General features: G+C 41.9%; 1 protein-coding gene across 4 annotated transcripts in view; it reads right to left on the bottom strand.

Moving 5' to 3' along the window:
- DGKG (diacylglycerol kinase gamma) overlaps positions 1-21,847 on the bottom strand; it is a 210,199-nt gene extending 188,352 nt beyond the window's left edge. For 3 of the 4 annotated variants that reach the window (XR_009402469.1, XM_059391334.1, XM_059391333.1), the window contains exon 1: positions 21,505-21,847. The gene's annotated coding sequence lies outside the window, so the exon portion shown is untranslated. The remainder of the gene's footprint in view (positions 1-21,504) is intronic. The other variant, XM_059391335.1, reaches the window with a different exon arrangement.
- Between the last annotated feature and the right edge of the window lie 212 nt (positions 21,848-22,059).

The raw sequence follows: 22,059 nt of genomic DNA, 5'->3' as shown, positions 1-22,059 counted from the left end.
TTCAGTATGTTTCAAAAAATAGAAACAGAAGGAAAACTTCCAGACTCCTTCTATGAAGCCAGCATTCCAGCATTACCCTGACCCCCCAAACAGGCAAAAACCCCACCAAAAAGGAGAATTTCAGACCAATATTCCTTATGAATATGATGCCAAGATTCTCAACAAGATCCTAGCTAATACAATCCAACAGTACATTAAAAAGATTATCCACCATGACCAGGTGGGATATATCCCTGGGATGCAAGGGTAGTTCAACACTCACAAATCAACTGATGTGACAGAACAAATCAATAAGAGAAGAGAGAAGAACCACATGGTCCTCTCAACTGATGCAGAAAAAGCATTTGACAAGATACAGCATCTATTCCTGATTAAAATGATTCAAAGTATAGGGATAGAGGGAACATTCCTCAACTTCATAAAATCTATCTACAAAAACCCCACAGCAAATATTATTCTCAATGGGAAAAAGCTGACAGCCTTCCCTTTGAGATCAGGAACACAAAAAGGATGTCCATTCTTGCTACTGTTGTTCAACATACTATTAGAAGTCCCAGCAGCAGCAATCAGACAACAAAAGAAATAAAAGGTATTCAAATTGACAATGAAGAAGTCAAACTCTCTCTCTTCACAGATGACATGATATTTTCTATGGAAAACCCAAAAGACTCCACCCCCAAACTACTAGCACTCATACAGCAATTCAGTAATGTGGCAGGACACAAAATCAATGTACAGAAATCAGTTGCTTAGCTGGTGCAACCACTCTGGGAAACAGCATGGAGGTTCCTTAAAAAGTTGAAAATAGAGCTACCCTATGGCCCAGCAATTGCATTACTGGGTATTTACCCTAAAAATACACAGGAAGTGATCTGAAGGGGCACGTGCACCCGAATGTTTATAGCAGCAATGTCCACAATAGCCAAACTATGGAAAGAACCTAGATGTCCATCAACAGATGAATGGATAAAGAAGATGTGGTATATATATACAATGGAATACTATGCAGCCATCAAAAGAAATGAAATCTTGCCATTTGTGACCATGTGAAGGGAACTAGAGGGTATTATGCTTAGCCAAGTAAGTCAGCTGGAGAAAGACAACTATCATATGATCTCCCTGATATGAGGAAGTAGAGAGACAAAACGGGGGATTTAGGGGATAGGAAAAGAATAAATGAAACAAGATGGGGTCGGGAGACTCTTTTTTTTTTTTTTTTTTTAAAGATTTTATTTATTTATCAGAGAGAGAGAGGGGGAGAGAGCGAACACAGGCAGACAGAATGGCAGGCAGAGGCAGAGGGAGAAGCAGGCTCCCTGGTGAGCAAGGAGCCCGATGTGGGACTCGATCCCAGGACGCTGGGATCATGACCTGAGCCGAAGGCGGCTGCTTAACCAACTGAGCCACCCAGGCGTCCCGGGAGACTCTTAATCTCACAAAATCTCACAAAACAAACTGAGGGTTGCCGGGGGCAGGGGGGCAGGGAAAGGGGGGTGGGGTTATGGACATCGGGGAGGGTATGTGCTGTGAGGTGTGTAAACCTGGCGATTCACAGACCTGTACCCCTGGGGCTAATAGTACATTATATGTTAATTAAAAAAAAAGAAATCAGTTACTTTATTATATACTAACAATGGAAATATAGAAAGGGAAATTAGAGAATCGATTCCATTTACTATAGCACCAAGAACCATAAGATACCTGGGAGAATATATTATTTATAAAATTTCTTAAGTATAAAGGAGATTTCCTCTTTCCCCCACCATTTTGGTCTGCTTCTTTCTTTTTCCTCTGGCACAGTCCAAATCAAACTTCTCCAAATTTACCTATATTGGTTAGAGATTGAAGAACACTGACTTGAAGGTAGAAGTACCTGAAGGTATTCAGACTACATATGGATATGTATTGTGTATGGGCTTATAGTATGAGCAAGGTACATCTTTTTGTACTTTATGAGTAGTATGCATATATGTGAATTTCAGTGTTTGTGAACTATGTATAAACACAGACCACAGTTAAATAAATGAATTTCCTACCCCTGACACTGTTATTCTGTACATCACAGTGGACTGTTTTCCAACTTGAAATCCCATTCTATCTCCTATTTCTCTTTTTCTAGGAAGTTTGGTTAAAATAATGATGTTCAAAGGGCAATTAAACTTGTACATTTGCCCATCCCTTCATACAATACTCTGCTAGGAGCCATGAGGGTTTCAGGGATGATTAAGGAAAAAGGAATGATCTCAGTCCTCAGTGAACTGACAGTCCATGGGGGATGCCCCAAAGCTGCAATAAAAGCTTAGCTGTGTGAATTCAAAGCTGTGGGGTTCAGAGACAGAATAGCTCAGTGCACAAGGATGCTCACATGGTTGACTGGGAAGAAAGGATAGAGGAAAAAACTCATTTACTAAGTGTAACCAACATGCTTACACTGCAGGGAGGAACAACTGAAATCAAAACCTCAAGACTCCTAAACACAATTTGATTTAAGAGTTTCTTCATGCTACGAGATTTTTTTTTTTTTTTTTTTTTAAGTAAGCTCCACACCTAGCATGGAGCCTGACACAGGGATTGAATTCATGACCCTGAAATCAAGACCTGAACTAAGATTAAGAGTTGATGCTTAACCGACTAAGCCACCCAGGTTCCCCCATGCTACAAAACTGTCTTATTTTTTCAATTTCAATAAAAATTACAGTTAATGTATTCCTCAGTTTAAGCTAATTAGTAGAGTGTGCCATTTCATTTCCCCCAAATTTTCCAGACTCATGAGTCCTGTTCACTCATCGGTTTCCACAGGTTGGCAATGGGTGAGACATCAAAGGGCCAGGACCCTGGGGCCCCTGGGCTGTAAACGGTTTCTCTTCCACTGCTTTTTCACACTACTGGGTTCTGACGATGACAACAACATGCCAACAGTATCCTATGCATGGAAATCTACACCTGTCAGAAAACAGAAAATAGTATCCCTCTGGAGTCCAACAAACCCAAGTTTGCTTCTCACCTGTGACATCTGCTAGATTCGTGGTCTTGAGCATATTACTTATTTTTACTTAATCTCTCTGAGCCCAGGTTTTCCCAGATGGGGAAAATGGGACTAATGGTGTCACTTTACAGAGTAGGATTAGACATCATGAACACAGATTTCCCAGCACAGTGTCTGGTACATATGGCTCCATGGTGCCAAATACTTTCCCTTTTTCCTTGTTGAATGCAGGTAACTGTGCCAATAATCCTTGATACCTTTAAATAGGGCCCTCATATAATGGAGAAAGGGGTCTAAGATGAGAGAAGGTATGAATTCAGGGACGGAAGGGAAAGATGATGCATTTCAGAGCCGGCTGAAATGGTACAAATTTTAGTTTCACCTCTAGAAGCAATTGACGAATAAAGTCTCAGGCTATGACATGAGAGTTTTTTCGTAACTTTTACTTGGACTGGTTAGGAGTGACTGAATATAAGAGCTACACTTAGGACACTGGGAGGCTTCAAGAGAGCACAGAGTTAGTCCTTTGGCTGAATGAATTTAATAAATTATCTTTCAATTGGAGAGGCCTCCCTGGGTGAATCACTTTCAATTAGACAAAAATAGCCAACAGAAATCAGCCCCCACTAAAGAAGAAGAAAGAAGGAAAGAAATCATTTGATTTGATTGACTGACATTGTTTCGAACAGAGCGTGAAAGAACATGCAGAGCTTAGTTTGGTCAGAAAGACATCCTGCTGCTGATGAAATCACATGCATTTATTCAGTCCTCCAACCATTTCCTAGGTGTGACTTTTAAATATATAAATAGATCTACTCTCAAACTTATCTTCCTCCTACCTCCACCTCCAAAATGAAATCACACAGATTCTCCTCACTTTTTCAATGGAAATGTCATTCTCCACATTCAGTGGGCTTGATAATTGGTGTTATTTACCTTCGACCTCCTTTCTCCTCCCCAAAATTTCAATACGAAATCAGAAACTAACTTAGCAACTGTTTTATATTATCTCTCAGCAATGTCCCTTTCTTGTGCCAGACAGTATCCCCAATTTCTGAGTAACTGGCTCCAGCTTCTGTCTCTGATCTTTAGAATTGCCTCCCTCCATTTTAGCGTTCCCTGGGCCTGAGGACTTTACCCTACAAAATCCAATATTGGTTCTCAAGAACCAATACTTGCCTCTTATTGACTATCAATTTGTGTTCAACTCCTTTTCCAGGCATTGGAGGTCCTTTATGATCTAGTGTGACCTGATCTCCCACTAGTTTTAGGCAAGATGGTGGGGAAACCTGGGTATGGGGATGGTGTTGTCATCCACTCTTTCTGCTAACAGTTGGGATTCTGGGACCAAAAAAACCCAAACAAACAGTGTCAACACTGGCTATTGCTTTCTAGCCACAATTCACCAAATGCTAAAAGGGGGAACTCATGTGTAGTAAGGAGAGGCTTGCCCCTCTTGAGCATGGGGTGGGGGGGCGGGCATATATTTGCCTAGAGGCTGATGGGGAAGGAGCAAAGAGCTGGGATAATGCCATGAGTATTTCCGAAGTGTAGAACAACTGGCCAAACAAAGACAAACATGAGAGGCAGGTGCTTGGAGACACATACACACACAACACACATACATGTGTTTACTAAGAGTGCTAGAAGCTGTATTTATGGACTGGCATGTCACTATGGCCCCATGGCTTTGGATCTAAAATTGATTTATAATGGGGACTCATGTCTCTAAAGGTAGAGCTCATGACTGAGCAGAAAAGGGAGAGAAACATGTGCAATATCACTGTGAAGCTTTTCTATAGGCCAGTTGGCCACAAGAAGGAAATGGAGGGGTGCTCTCCTAACCACTACTGCTCTGGGACAAAGGAAGCAGGAGCAGAGAAAGGAAACTTGAACCCGCTGAATGTCTGCAGAAAGCCCATTTGGCTAATAGTAGAGAATCAGACTAGTGTTTTTATTTCCTTTGTTGACATGGAGTAAAGAAATTTAATGGAATAAAGTCCTCTGGACCACACTCCAACAGATTTTCCTCACTTTTTCAATGGAAATGTTCTTCTCCACATTCAACAGCCTTGATAGACTTGATAATTTGTATTATTTACCTTCAACCTCCTTCCTTCTCCCAAAATTTCAATACCAAATCAGAAACTAACTTGCTAAGTGAAGCAGGCATAGAAAGCATCTTGAGAGAAGGCATTCACTCCAACTCAGAGGTCATGATTGTCAAGGAGAAACCTGGTTGTAAAAAAAAAAAAAACCAAGGTCTCTATATTTAGGCAGAGGAAAAAGGAATGATTTGTTGAAAAAAAAAAAAAAGTGCCTGTGAAACATGCTAATGCATGTTTCACATCTGAAAACGATATTTAGAAATAAGGGTAAGGGTACACAATCATGGAATACATAGGAAGATGTATATGAATTACATCATGCAAAATAGCTGAGATTGATCTGAAAATACCAGTACAAAAAACAACAACTATATTAGCCAGGAAAAGGTTAGGGGGATGTTTGGGAAGTGGGCTGGTTAATTCCAGAGCAAGAAGAGCAAAGAATACTTTGGTCTATTGCTTGGGAACAAGTATGACCAGGAGAACTTTCAGTGGTTACTGAACCACTTTTACTGACTTTTGAGGAATTTTGGAGAACAATAACAGCAACAACGAAAGGCCAAAGGTCGAGAAATAAGCTTATCTAATCTTAGATTAATTAGCAAAAATGTGGAAGAATATAGATTCTACAAACTATAAACAGTATAAGCATAATATTAATCTTAGTCAAGAATCCAAAACATATTTTATAATGATTTCAAAAGAAAAATCACATATAATTCCACTACCAACTACAACCACAATTGTAACATGTTACTTAAATTCATGAATAGATGCATGCATTTTTTTGTTTTGTTTTGAACTCCTTTTATCTCTTTTTTACTCCTTTCACATAACAGAATATGGTGACTATTATTTGGTGTTATTAAATATTCTCTGACATACAACATTGTTTTCCATGGCTATATAATATATTTTACACATATATATTATATAAATCAACTGTGATTCATGACTTGTCCCTCATATTGTTTTTTTTATTACTCATTTCTAATATTCAGAGACTATGACCTTTAGCATTTCTGCTTTGAGGAATTTCCTAAGGTCTTATTTGTACCCTAATAATTAATATTTGTAAATGTTCTTTGGATCCTGGAAAAAAAATGTCACTCTCTGTATTTTAGATATTATGCAGCATATATTCAATCTTGTATATGAATTATATAATTATTTCAATTATATCAATTGTATAATTATATTATACAATTCCTGTAATTTATATTATTTCTTATTTGTTTACTTGGACTCTGAAAGCCCGAGAGTGGCATTTTCACTTTATTTTATTTTTTAAAGATTTTATTTATTTATTTGACAGAGAGAAAGAGATCACAAGTAGACAGAGAGGCAGATAGACAGAGGGGGAAGCAGGGTCCCAGCTGAGCAGAGAGCCTGACACAGGACTCCATCCCAGGACCCTGAGACCATGATCTGAGCCGAAGGCAGAGGCTTAATCCTCTGAGCCATCCAGGTGCCCGAGAGTGGCATTTTTAAATCTTCCCCACCACTGTGTTTTGGGGGCAACATTAGTTTTGCATCTGTCAACATTTACTGATGCATATATTTTCACGACCATGTAGCTTCACTGTGAACTGGACCCTTTGTTTATATAAAACAACCCTCACTGCCTTATTCAATGATACTTGTGTTAAGCTGTGTTTTGTCTTAGATCAATAATATCATGACTTCTGCTTTAGTGTTTGTGTCATCTGTCCACTACACCTTGTCTCAGCATTTTAATCTTTGGGCATCCTTTCATTTCAGGGATGAATATGTAAACAATGTGTATGGTTGAGTTTTAATTTCTGGCACACAATGAAGACCTTTATTAAAAATGGGTCGTTTAGTTCATTAATGGGAGCTGTTATAACTGACTATTTGATCTCATCATTTTCGTGGTCCTTTTAATTTCTTTTTAAACATTTCCTCGGCATCTCCTTTATTTTCTGTCTTGTTTCATATGAAGTATGTATGTTTCCTTAGAGTCCTTGGGTTTGGAAGATGGATTAGTGGAAAAAGAAATTCTATAACTATTATTTTCTAAAATTAAATGTCAAGAACAGAATGACTCTCTCGTAGTTGAACCAAGGAATTCAGAACATTTGATTTTCACTGTCCTATCCCTTCCCATAGACGTCAGACAAACACCAGTCTTTGCAGGTTTTTAAGAATGTAGTCTGGGGCTTTAAACCCCAACTTGCTGTTTCATAAGTTTTTGTATCAACTGCGTATCTTCTCTTTGAATATATTTGACTTTTGCATACCATTTCATTTTTTAAAGATTTTATTTATTTGAGAGTGAGAAAGAGAGAAAGCAAGCAGGGGGAGGGGCAGAGGAAGAGGGAGAAGGAAACTCCCCACTGGGCAGAGAGTCCAACGTGGGGTTCTATGTGGGACTCGGTCATGGGACTCCAGGATCATGACCTGAGCTGAAGGCAGATGTTTAGCCAACTGAGCCACCTAGGAGCCCTTATTTTTTTAGTGTTTTTTAATTTTTTTTGTTTGTTTTTCTTTTTCCTAATTTTAAGTGGGCTCCACACCCAATGTGGGGCTTAAACTCATGACCCTGAAATTAAGAGTTGCATGCTCTACCAACTGAGTCAGCCAGGTGCCCCCTCCACATAATTTTAAAACTGGATCCACACAATAATTTAAACATCTCTTTTTAAGTTGGCTTCAGTACTAATCCTCTACCTTTTATAACATTACCTTCTCCACATACTGGATTTGACTTTCTATAAAACAAACTCTGCTCATTAGTTGCATCTAAGAGATTTTAATTCTGTTGTGTTTTAGTTTCCTTGCAATCTCATCTGTACCTCTGCATACTGCATTTCATTTTCATCTCTGCCTGCTTTCATTCTCTTCTGATTTGTGAAGGCCATGGTTTCCTGCCCTCTTAAAAGCATTCCAGTCTCCTAAAATATTTTCTTAGGTCCAGCTGGAGGAGCTCATTTATTTTCATTCTGTTTGCTATTCTTTGCTCCTTTATTTTGTGTTTTCCTTAGTTCCTATCTGTTTTACTCTTTACTCATTCTTAGAGAAGGAAGCATTCTACAGGGTTGATGCTTGTCAAATAAAGGTTTTTAGTCTTGTTCTCACTGAATGTTGAATTAATAGTGGCAGGTCGATGTGTACATATCCCAGGCTACATCAACTTTCTAGAATATATTATCCCAGAGAAATTCTACTTTGGATATGCACACATCCTAGGCTACATCAACTTTCTAGAATATATTATCCTAGAGAAATTCTACTTGAATTTTATTTTCCTCTTGGTCCCAGGACAATTTCTACTTTTTGGAATGCATCACAAGGGTTACAAAATGATCAAAATTTCTCAGTATTTTATAAATGTTTTAACAGATATATATCTATATCTATAGATATAGATATATATTTTCACTCTAGAATGTGAAATCCATTGCATATATATCCATTGCATCAAATTCCTTATATCCTTAAAATTCTTTACATACTCATTCAGTTTTGTCAAAGTATTAAAGATTGATAGAAATATGTTGTTTCCCACTGTGAATGTTCTGACAATTTTATTCTATATATTTTACTATTTATATTATTTAGAATAAAAGTATTCATGGAGGGCATGCCTTTTAATGGATTATATCTTTTAGCCACAGTTAATGCACCATTTTACTTTGTCTAATATTAATATTGCTCTCCTTTCTTCCTTTGGTTTGCATTTTCCTGGTATATTTTTGTCTTTCCTTTTTTTCTCTCCTTTCTGTCCCACTTTGTTTTAAACAGCATATATTTAGAATTAGTTTTTGCCCGATCCATGTCTCTTTGTCTTTTAATAGAAACAATTAAGCCATTCACACTTAATGTGATAACACGTTTGACCTCACTTCTACCGTCTTATTTTATACTTTCTTTTTTTATGTTCCCTTGCTATTTTCTTTATTAGTTTTTAATCTTGGCCTTACCAGTCCAAATCTTTCTCCTAATTTTGAAGTTAAATATGGCATTTCTACTCTTATATTCATCTACTCTCTTTTCTTTTAAAAATGTATTTAGTATTTGATGTCTCTCAGCACAAAATGAGCGCTTTAGTACTTCAAGCATTTTTGTTTTTCTGGAGTAATCTGAGTTTTTAGATCCAGATTACTATCATTAAATTTCTTATCTATCTTTTTAACTAAGAACTATTTTTGACAGTTGCATTGTTTCATAACCAAATTAATAAAGTTTAAACATTAAATCTGCTCTGATTTTATTGTTTATCTATCTTTTATATCACATCATCTCCATCCCCCAATTTTAATATTCATTAATTTCTCTGTTGATCAGAATATTTTGAATACTTTTTCCACTAAATGATTTTGGTGGTCTACTTTCTGTGTATTTCTTTTGTCTGACAATATCTTTTTTTCCCCTCATGTGGTACTGAATACAGTTCTGGGTCACAATTTTATTACCTTAAAACTCCATAGCTATGTATCAACTTCCTTCTAACATTTACCACTACAAAATATCTGACACATGCTTATTAAAAATACTGTTTCTTTTCCCGATTGCACACCAATAGATTCTTATAAATCTTATAAATTAACAACATCCACCAGAACGTATCTTTAATTTTCCCTGGTACACAATGAGTATTTTGAATTGAAATCATAAAAATATTTCTCTATACTTGTTATAACTCATCTTCCATTTTCTATTCTCCTAAAAAATTCCATATTTTAATATTTTAATGTGTTGAAATAGCTTCCTCTTTTTCACTCATTAGTTTTGTTTCTTTTTTTTAAAAAAAGATTATTTAGAGGAAGAAAGAGAAAGTATGTGGGGGGGGGTAAGAAGGGGGCAGAGAGGGAGAGAAGCAGACTCCCCACTGAGCAGGAAGCCCATCTCCAGTCCAATGCCAGGACCCTGAGCCAAAACCAAGAGTCAGTTGCTTAATCGACTGAGCTACCCAGGAATCCCTTTTGGTTTCTTTCTTTATGTATTTTCTATCAAAACTGTGAGAATTTATACTCATCTTTATTGCTCTGCATTGTCCTAATGTCCATGCTTCCATTGCATGCTTTTAATTCTGCAAAATATTTTTATTTTAAAGAAAGGAAAGTTTCCTAATCTCAGATTGCTTTCTTTTGATAGTTCCTGTTACATTCTTTGGAATCTCTGTAAATAGAACTTGGACCTTTCTTTCTTTCTTTTTTTTTTTTAATAGTGTCCATTTTACAGGGAGAAATTAGTTTCACATTCTTAGATGTCTTCCTTCTTCTGAACCACTAAATACTGTTTTTGTGAGCTTTGACGATGTGTTGACTATGAGTGAGTCCCATGGCCCATCACCATGTGTTTTGGCCAGGGTGTGTCTGAGGAGAAACTAACATGATTGAGATGCTGAGGTGGTGCTTCCCATCACCAACATGGCTAGCAGATACATACAGTATTTATATATTTAACATATATATAACATATATAAAATATATTAAGATATATGTTAAAATATTATATATGTTTTAAAATAGTGGCAAAATATACCTAATATAGAATTTATGGTTACTTACGGTGGTAAAATAAACATGACAGAAAATTTACCACTCAACCATTTTTAAGTATCCAGTTCAGTGGCATTAAGTACATTTATACTTTTGTGCAACTACCACCATCATCCATTCACAAAAATTTTTTCATCTTACAAAACTAAAACTCTATACTACTACATGATAACACCTCATTCTCCTCTTCCCAGCTCCTGGAAACCACCATTCTACTTTCGGTCTCTATGGAGTTTGACCACACTAAATACCTCCTATGAGTGAAACCATAAGTGTATGTCATTTTGTGACTGGTTTATTTCACTTAGCAAAATGTCATCAGGTTTCATCCATGTTGTAGCATGCATCAGAATCATTCCTTTTTAAGGCTGAATAACACTCCACTGTTATACATATACAACATGTATGTTATACATATACAACATTCCGTTTATTCCTTTGTCCATCAATAGACACTTGGTTGCTTCCACCTTTTGGCCATTGTGAATAATGCCGCTATATATTTAAGTGAATGAATATCTCTTTGTATTCTTGCTTTCGATTCTTTTGGGTATATATTCAGAAAAGGAACTGATGGCTCATATGATATTCCTATTTTTAACTCTTTGAGGAATCACCATACTGTCTTTCATAGTGGTTGCACCATTTTACATTCTCACCAACAGTGCACAAGGGTTCCAACTTCTCACATTGCCATCAGTTGTTTTTCTCTTTTTCTTGTTTGTTTGTTTGTTTGTTTTTGAGAATAGCTATCCTAATGGATACCAAGTAGTATCTCATTGTGGTTTTAATGTGCATTTCCCTAACAATTAGTGATGCTGAGCACCTTTTCAGGTACTTATTGGCCATTTGTGCATCTTCTTTGGAGAAATGTTTTTCAAATCCTTTGCCCATTTCTTAATTGGATTATTTGGGGGGGTTTTGGTTGAGCTTATTGAGGTCTCTACAGATTCTGAATATCAACCCACCTTCAGATATACAATTTGCAAATAATTTTCTCCCATTTTTTGTAGTCCCTGTCATTCTACCCTTAGAGATGCAAGTGAAAATTCTTCTAGGAGTTCCTTCTTTTTCATCTGTAGGCCAACTTTTCCTTCCACTCTGGTGATTTATGGGTTAGTTGAGCCTTCCCCCAATACTCTTTATCATGGACTGCTGTCAAAATTTCTGACATGTGGATTACACTGGTATCCTTTTCTGTCTGTCAGTACTATAATAAATATCCTCAAATATTTATTTATTAATATGATCAATTCAATAAAAAATCAGGGGAGTAGGCATGAGTTAAATGTGTTTTCTTCACTTCCCATTTTTAACACAGTATTTCTTAAAGGCAGTCTACCTGCACCAGAATCACCCTGAGTGCTGGTGAAAAATGCTGCTTCTGGGCCACCACTGCACGTCTCTGAATCAGAATTTCTGATGGGAAAGTCACCAGGCAAAAATCAAAATTCAAGAACTGCGAGATTGAGGGCTGCCTTGTGAGAACTTGGGAGAGAAAGCAATGATTCCCTGGAACTAACCAAGTTTCAGAAGTCATAGCAGGTGATTCTTAAGTCATTTTGACAGGTATATTACTTATGCAGCTCAGAGACAGGATATTTAACAAAGCTTCCCAGAAGCCTCTCAGGCATGAGGGAGAAATTACTGTTGAATGCAAAGACAGGGATAATTTGCAGACATGATCATGACTGGAGTGCAGTGTCCAGTGTAGGTTCTGACATGCTCAAGAGGGCTTTTAGAGAAAACCTACTGCACTGAGGATTTACCAGAGAAGGTAAGGAATTAAAAACACCATAGAGGAATCACTGAGGGAACTTCTTGGTTAGCAGTGGTTCTTAACTCTGTTGAATGCTGGTGTCACCTGAGGATCCTTAAAAAAAAACCCTCAGGCCCAGCCTTGACCCCAGACCAATTCAATTAGCATCTCTAGGAGTGGAACCCAGAACTGTTAGGGCTGCAGTATTCTCCAGGTGATTTTAATATTCAACCAATGTTGAGAACCACTGGTCTGGAGAAGAGGACCTTGATTATAAATCTGTGAAGCTCGAATGCAGCAGAGGAAAAGAAGTGTTTCAGGAAAAAAAAACAATCCACCCTTGACCATGCACCTGGCAGAAGGGACACTGAAGGTCTAGCTGAGTCAGCAGATGGCTACTGGCACAGCTTGTCTATCAAGCCCAGACTCTCAGTGCTGTGAGAAACGTCCTTCCCTTCCTGAAGAGACACGGGTCTCCTTGACATGGATCTTTCAGACACTGGCAGTACATATATATCAAGATAAATGAAAATCGACTCCCATGATTTCATCAGCTCTTGTGGTTTCACCTACCTCTTAGAGTGATGATTCCCTAATCTGGGTTTCTAGCCACAGAGCTCATCTATCATCCACATCTCCACCTGGATCTCTCACGGACACTTCAAATGTAACATATCCCAAACTGACTCATTACTTAACCCTATCCTGTTTCTTGGTTCTCGTGGTCAATGGAACCACTACCCTTCCAGGCACACCAGGTGGAAGCCTGGGAGCTACCCTTGGTTCATCTGCCTCCCTCACTATACTCACATCCACTTAATTACAGGTTCTTTCCTGATTCTGTCCTTCCCTCTGTACCACCTTGTTCAGTCCTCATATTACCTAAATTCCCACGGAAACCCCTCAGTGGACAGCCCCACTTTTTGTCTTCTCCCCTCTTGACGCTATAATTGGAAGGATTGCTCTAATGTTAAAATCTGGACATGTCAGTTCCCACTTAAAATTTGCCAGTGGCCCTCTGCTGTCTACCAGGAAAGATCCACATTCTTTTATTTGACGGCAAGCCCCTCCTGCCCACATTTCCAGTCTCATCTCCCAGCATTTCTTGAATCATGGCTTTGCTCCAGCAACACTGAACTGGAGACAAGAATCCTTCTGAGCTTCTGCTTATGCTGTTCCATTACCCACACTCAGGCTGTATTGCCCACATCCACTTCCTCACTTCAACCCATCCTTCAAATTTCAGCTGAAGTTCTTTTACTCCAAAAAGTAATGCCTGACCTCCTTGGTCTAATACCTTCCTAGGCTGGAGAGGTGACCCTCCTCCAAATCTCATCTAAACATAAAGGTACATGGTATCTGTTTCTGGATCTGTCCCATCCAGCTCCTGGAAATGCAGTGAGTCCTGTTCCCAGAAACTACTCCTCTGCCCACCACAGAGGGGATGTTCAGTATATATTTGCTGATTTAATGTTAGTCAAATGATTGGGTGAATCTCCTCAAGAATGTATTTGCCATGATTTGCATGATTTACAGATTAGGAACAATGGAAGCTTTGGAGCAAAGTGGAAATTTCTCCAGCTGTGGGAACATATAACTACTCACTTCCTAATGCTTGGGCAAGATCACTTTGTGATCAGCCAAAGGCTGCTGGACATCCATGTATGAGAAAATGGAGGGGACCAACTTCCACCAGTGGGTGTCCTGGGGTCAGATTCTGAGGATCATGAACGTACTTATTGATGACAATCTGGCTTGAGAGAATGGGAAACTGGATGAGAACATCCAACCCACTTCGCATTGGACTTCATGGATTTTGGAAGGAATCCTCTGGCCCTCTCAGAGACTGAAAGAGCTTTCTCTGGCTCCACTTTAACTGAAAGGCAGGGGCACTGAGGCAGCTGGTAACGGGCTGTGGGCCACTGTCCCAGAGCAGAGAAGTGGAGAAATACAGGAAGGAATGAAAATATTTGGGCCAAACATTTCAAGCATTTCAGCATCTAAGGGTCAAAGTGGCCTTGCTGACCTCTGGTTACTTGGAACTTTCACATCTAATCAGCCACTAGGGAAGTGAAAACTCAGTTTCTGTGTAGATGAAATATTGTTTGTGCCTTAAGTGAGGACCCAACTCTCCATGTAGACCACTAGAAGAGCATGGTAGGCCCAAATGGCCAGCTGGGCAGATGGGTCTGGGGTTGTCAGCAGCGATGTACCACTGAGTTTTACCTGTCATCCCTTGTCTTGCCACAAGAGACTCTTCTAGACTCCTTTCACCCCAAAGCTGAAAGAAGGCTAGGGATGTCTGTGCTGTCTCACAATCATGACTGGAATCAGGAGATCTCATGAATATGAGCCCCTGTTATCTTCTAAGTGTGGTACACATCCAAAAGATGATTATTATTCTCATGATTTTTATTAATTTAAAAAATCTTTTCTAACTTGAACCTTTTCTCTCTGTGCCCCTCTCCTGCCTTGAAGACATTTTGGCTCCATGTCCCACTTGGAAAACGAGTTACGTTCTCCTTTTAAATCACAATACCAGGAAAGGATCTTGAATTTTCACTGAGGCATCAATGACGTCAGAGGTTAATTCCAAGAGGAAAGTGGACATTTCTTTAAAAAAATGAAACAAAACAAAAAACCCCCCAAAAACAAAAAAACAAAGGCTGTGCTTCTTCAGAAATGAAGATGAAGAGCTGGAGTTGTGCCCTGGGGAAGAGTGGGAGACATCAGTTCCTATCAGATATGCAGGACACTTCACCTTTAGAAAGAAGAGGATTCCACGCTTGAAGACAAAGCCCTGGAATGGGTACTCTCTAGGCTGCTTCCCTCATTTCATTTTCTATGATGATAGAAACGCTTTTATCGGCCTCAAACTAATCTAGTGTTATGGCCTAAATGAATAATGCCCCAGAGTGCTAAGACAACATGCAACTGATATCACCAGACCACTCTCCTTAATCTGTTCAGAATCCAAAGTAAGGGGTCCACTACCACCATCCTCACTGCCAACCACCATCGTTTCCACCACCATCACTACGATGGACACCATCACCTCCAAGGCAAAGACAGTTGTGATTTTTTTAATGGGAGAAATAATATATGAAAATTTCTTAACTTGAGGGGCTGATATTAATCCCAGAGAACATTCTGGAACAGATGTGGAATAAGACATTATGACTAAAGTTGTGCCCTCTAAGAACCAACAAGGGTTAACTGAAAGTAGCTTATGTCAGACTAGCAAAATAACTGCTTTGACAACATAATTGGCAGGTGGATCAGGGAAATGCCAGTGATAAAAAGTATCTGAACTTAATCAGAACCTTAGAGAAGATTCCTCTGATGAATTTTTGAAAAAGTTGAAGAAATATGGGCCGCGTAATGGTAGGAAAAGTTGAATAAATTTTCTGAAAGGCTGCTGTTTACTTAATGAATGAACATCTACCTTGAGAGAGCAAATAGTGACATGCCTCAGAATTCCCGTGACGTTCATCATTTTTATTGATGACATAGTTGAAGAGGTCACACTCGTCAGATTTGGGGATGACAGGAGGCCAGCTGGAAGGGACAGTAAATACACTGGATAACAGAATCAAAGCTAAAAATATTTAGTCAAGTTGGCAAGAGAGACTAAACAAGACAAAATGAGTGACTGAGTTGAGTTGAACAGGACGAAATGAGTGATAAAAGCAAGGGCTCTATATTCACGTCCCAGGTAGCATCTGTACGACGGTAGCACATGGGGGTGTGCTGCAGGTGCTACTGTTTGAGAGGAAGTTTGAAAAAGAGTTGGCTTTTTTCATTTGGCACTAGACTCACCAGTTACTATTGGCTTAGATTCCCAATTCAACCTTACAGAGTTTTTAAAAAATATATATGAAACGTAAAATGAAGGAGGTAATAATCTCTACTTGGGACTAATTCAGTTGCCCTTGAAATTCTGTATTTTACTCTTTAAGAACAAGATGGGGGGACGCACCTGGGTGGCTCAGTTGGTTAAGCGACTGCCTTCAGCTCAGGTCATGATCCCATGATCCCAGAGAACCGGAATCGAGTCCCACATCGGGCTCCCGGCTCCATGGGAAGTTTGTTTCTCCCTCTGACATTCTCCTCCCTCTCTCTCTCTCTCTCTCAAATAAATAAGTAAAATCTTAAAAAAAAAAAAAAAGAAAGAAAGAAAAGAAAAGAAAGAAAGAACAAAGACAGGGAAAACTAAAAGAAGAATGACAACGATAGTGAAGACACTGATGCCAATGATGTATGGGGCAGGGCAGAGCAGCACGAAGAGCACTGGCTAGGGAGGCAGGAGCTGGACTGGGCCATGAACTGGCTGTGAGATCCTAGCCAAGCCAGTATTTCTCTCAGAGCTGGTGATAGGCCTCTCTGAGAAGCCTGGGTGGTGGTGGTTGGCTGGTCTGCCCTCCTCAGTTCTGGCCTTCTGGTCAGACCACAATACGGGTGGGTTCCTTTCTCCCTTGTCACTCACCCAGGGACAGGGCCTCTGGAGCGCCCAGGAAAAATTCTGCACTCTTGAAATGCCACTAACACTTGCAAATTATACCAATTATTTCCCTCAGGAAGCCTTCAAATATACCCTTTCTTTGGCTCCCTGGGAAGTCAAGCTGATGGCGGTTCACATCTCCAATACCACATACGACATTAACAGAGGCAGGAAAGAAAAACGCCTAAGAGAACAGGCTCTGAAATCACAAGACTCTGAGTTAAAATGCAGCCTCTAACTTCATGAGCATTTACTTAAGACTCCCTGAGACTCAGTTTTCCTGTCTGTACAACAGGGTTAATGCCAGACTCAGAATGATGTGAAGATTATGTGAGGCAATGCATATACAAAATATAGCACTATGTCGAGCACAAAGTAGGAGACCAGTGGATAGTATATCTAATGTTACTACTCCATTTATTTACCCAGAATCCCTCTGCTTGCTTTCTCCCCTCTCCTACCCTCCTCTAGGCCAGGTACTGGGCTGGTTCTAGGGAATATGGTGGATTCACATCTCCTGTCCTCACCAAGCTCACAACCCAACCACCACTGTTTAGACCAACTTTCTACTCCAATGGCAATATTCTGCATCTGCATTTTCTAATGTGCTAGCTGTATATGGCATTTAAGTACTGCAAATGGGACTGACGTGACTGAAGAATGGAACATTCAGTTTTATCCAATTTTAATAAATCACATGAAATGGAAATAGTCCCATGTGAACATAGCACAGCTCTAGATACCTTCCTGGTACATTTCTGAGGCTGCCTAGTCTGAACAAATAAAAATGCATGGAGAGAGAAATGCACATAAAGCACCCAGGACACCACCTGGAAAATTCTGTTATTTGTTCGTTCACCACATTCAATTGTTTGTGGTGCATAAGTTCTATCCCTGGAGCCACGGTATGGTGAGAGCTGTACCTTCAATGAGCTCCCAGATTCGTGGGGGCTATGCAGAGCAGTGCATTCACCATAGTGAGGGAAGTGTATGCACAGGTGCTATGGGTGAAGCAGAGAGAGGTCTCTAACCCAGATGGGTAAGCCGGGAGGGCTCCCCAGAAAGATGGTTAAGATCTGAGCAGAGTCTTGAATAGATTTCAGAGAGGGGAGCCAAAATGTAAATTTATTCAATTTACAACAACAGGTTATATTCCAGGGCCATGAGACCCAGGGCTGGTGGCAGAGGTGGCCGTGGAGCAAACACTGTCTTAGAGAAAACTCGTAGCCTAGGGCCAATTTGTTGTCTTCAAACCCTTCCCCTTTGTGTCTTTTTTGTATTGCTTAATTTCATTGCTCTTCTGCAGCCGCATCTTCTTTACCTGGGTGCATTTTATTTTTTTTTTGGATGGTGTATATAACCTTATTTTTTAGAGCTTTATTAGTAGTCACTAACCATAACTGATTTGGTGGGGGGTAGGGAGACAGATGAACTCTGTTACATACAAGGTGACATCAACTCCCACTGTGATTTTGTTGTAGAATTCTTTTCCTTGGTAAAAACAAAAGGCTCTGTGAATATGGCCAGTGTGTGAAGAAGCTGCTATGGATTGGCTGGGCTGGCTGAATCTGGCTGTGACAGTGATACACTTTAATAGGAGTAAGGGTTATTCTCTTGACATACATGGAGAAATGGGATCCTACACACTTTTGTGTATTTTACATAATGTTTGGTTTGCCCAAAGCTAATATGTGACATCTAGCCAGAGAATTCTGCCACTGACCATTGCTCACATGAAACCAGGTACGGTTCTATATTGTATGGTTTCCATACGCACAGGGGTGTGTATAAAGCTGGATGATCCCTGTGATTCTTTCTCCCAGGAGGCCAGGGGGATGCTCGGGTGGTATTGTTTGGTCGCAGGAGGCCCTGGTCTATTTGAGTCTGTAGAGGTCATTTGCTTTGACTGTGTCAGAGTCACCTCTGATGGATAGAAATGTAAACTGGTGTCGCCTTTTCAAAAAGCAGCTTGTCCTATATATCAGGAGTCTTAAAACATTCATGCCCCGTGGCCCAGTGATGCTGCTTCTGGGAATCTATCCAAACAAAGTATTTGGAAATGTATGCCAAGTTATTTGTAGTTGCTAAATGGCAAATAGGTGTAATAATATATGGCCATGAAAATGATGTTCGTGAACGACTTTGGCTATTAACACTAACTGAGGGGGACAGGGAGAGCAGAGAAGCAATAGTTACAGAGGACAGGCAATCACTCAGGACTCAGCCTGGGTTTAAATCCTGGGTCTACCACTTACTAGCTGTGTGGGAGGGGCAAGTCACCTGACTCTGTGGGGTTGGCTATAATACTTGCCTCAGAGAGTCTTCTGAGAATTAAATGACACAATGAATATAAAAGAATTAGCACATAAAACATACATTTAGTAGATAATCAATGTAGGCTCACTATAGGTTACATGATCACAGGGAAAAAAAAAAAAAAAGGAAAGAAAAGAAATATACCAATATAGCAACAATGTGGAAATCAGGTGGACGAATTGTGGGTGGTGGTTGATTCTTTGCACACTTACCAACTTCCCCATTTTTTTTTCATTCAACAGTAAATGATTTTCACACTAAAAAAGTATATGTAACGATGGAATACAATACGATTTTTTTTTTTTTTAAGAATTTTACCACAACTGTCCCTTCTTCTTCCAAAGCAGGAGCAGGGGGCAGCCTCCTCCCCCAAGCATCAGCAGGAGAGGGAAGAGTTAGTACTTTGTGGGTTCTCCCCTGGCAGCGCCTCAGAGTGCAGAGCTGGGACCTCTGGGTGCCACCTGTTGAAAGTGCTCTGTGGCAAGTTGTGGAGAGTTGTAGGGGGAGTTGGAACTGGTGTCCCAAGGGATTTCTCCTATCTCAGAGAGTCTAGATTTGAAGATGCTCTGTTATTTATCATTTTCTTCCCATGTTTGATTGATCTGATCCAAACACTGAACTAAAAGTGTAAGGTGGGAAGACTCCTCTACTGGCACCCCTCCCAGAAATACCTGAGATAATGCCTAGAGTGCTACACATAAACCCTACCCAGACACATAAACATTCAGGGTGACCCGCAAAGAGAAGACTTAGACCAGGAGTACAAGAGGGAAGTTAGCTTAGTTGCACCTGCTTTATTTAATGCATATAATTTATATGCAGAATGTAATCTCTGGCAAGTCCAGCCCTTTTTAACACATCAAGCCGCCGCAAAGTCCCTTCCCACGTTAATTAGGACACTTCCCTGGAATGAGAGGATCATAAAGCCCAAACGTAGGGGTGTGTGCATATGTGCGTATATGTACGTGACCAAGCGTGATGACAACTGCCCTGACGATCTAATGTCCTTCACTGACAATGAGGGTGCCCTGTGCTCCAGCAAGTGGCTCTGGGGACTGTATTTTACACAAAGCATCCCAGGCACCGAAATCACGGATTGGTTCTCCCCACTCGAACCTGAGGGCCAGTTCCCAGCCCTCTGTCCTGACCCCTGCCCCTCATCAGTTTCTACCGCCGGTGCACACCTCCAGACCCAAGATGGTGCCCCCCAGACCCTGAAACGAAAGAACGACAAAGAGCGCTGCCGGGCCCTCCTGGGACGGCGAGGTCACCGTATGCTAATGCAGTCCTAGGAGCCGGCCGGGTCGGGCCGCGCCAGCCCGCCAGCGCGTCGGCGGGTTCTCAGCTCTCCCGCGCACCACTGCGGCGCAGCCACCGATCACCGCGCGCTGCCGCAGACCCTCGGCGGTGGGGAGGGGGAGTCGTGCCCGCCACGCTGAGCTCCGCAGCTGGATCGCTCACATCTGGAGACGCCTCCTCACTCCTGTCCCAGGCTTTCCGCTGCAGCGATGGCGGGCGTAGGGGAGGCGCGGCAGAGTCACCTGTAGGGCCTTCCAGAACTCCGCGGGCCCCCTCCGCAAATTCTAGCCCACCCATCCAGAGGAAGAAAAGGTCCGAATACTCGGGGTGAGGTGACTAGTGGAGTTTTGGAAAGCCCCACAGGTGATACTAGATACGCGCCCTTCAAGACGCACATACACGGGCACACATGTTGTGACTCACCAAACAGGTCAGCTTTATATTCTCTCTCGACCCTCCTCTCCCTCCCTGGCTTGTATTTGCCCAAGGTGTCTGTGTTCTCGCCAGCCTCCCTTCAAGCTCCCCTAGCTCAGAGGCTTTGCGGACTGTCCCGAAGTCCTGGAACCCCGAGAGACCGTCAGAGGCTTTGGCGGCCAGACGTTAAGAAAAGTGTCCCTGCTCTTCGCCGCCCTTGGGCACCCTCGCGCGCGAAGGCTACCAAGGAAGCAAGTATGTCTAGAAGGGGAAAATCTGGCCAGATGCTGGAGCCAAGTGCCGGGAGCAAGGCTGCCTCCCGCCTGCACACCTTTGGGGCGTGGAAGGTCTTCCCAGTTGAAGAGGGAGTCGATGACCCACCCGTGCCGGTCCCGCGTCCCCAGCCCTCCAGCGGGGCGTCTCCTCCCACAGGGGCTTTGCGGCAGGTGGCGGCGCCGGGGTGGGCACAGTGGCGTCGCCCGAGGCTCCCTTCCCTGCCCGCGCGACTGGCTCCCGCTCTGCCCTCGTTTCCCAAGTTGCGGCCGCCGGCGCCCGAGAGCCCCGAGCCCCCTCCGCTGCGCGGGCGGCCGTCTTACCTCACCATGCAACACTTGGTTGCGCGGTTCCCCGGGGCGCTCCTTCCTCGGGGCTTATTCCCTTACTTGGGAGGAAAGAGGAACCGAGAGACCGAAGGGGGACGGAGGCTGCGGTCTGGGCTCCTTCCCGCCGGCGTAGCCCTCTCAAGAAGGGAAGCAGCCCCCTCTCCCGGGAGGGCGCCGCGGGGCCGGGGCGGCCGCGCTGGGGCTAGGCAGAGCCGGGGTCCTGCGCCTGCCAGCGGATCCTCGGCCCCAAAGCAGTGCGTCCCTGCTGCCCGCTACTACGGCACTGCGGCGCCCCGCCCCTAGCCGCGCGGCGAGTCCGCCTGCCACTCTCCCGCGGAGCCCTGCCCCCGGGCGCGGAGCCCGCCCCGCACCCCCGCGCGCGCGCGCACACACACGCGCCACAGACAAACACGCGCGCGCGCCTTCCGCACACGCGTGAATGCAGATCCGCTCGCAGCGACCACGCGTCTCTTTGGTGCAACTTGGGCGCGCGGGCACCGCGCAGTTCGGGCACTTCTCCCCGATAGAGCTTAGGTCCGGAAGGAGGAG

This window comes from Mustela nigripes, chromosome 2 (assembly GCF_022355385.1).
Source record: "Mustela nigripes isolate SB6536 chromosome 2, MUSNIG.SB6536, whole genome shotgun sequence".
Taxonomy (NCBI): domain Eukaryota; kingdom Metazoa; phylum Chordata; class Mammalia; order Carnivora; family Mustelidae; genus Mustela; species Mustela nigripes.
This window is presented reverse-complemented; position numbering and strand designations above follow the sequence as displayed.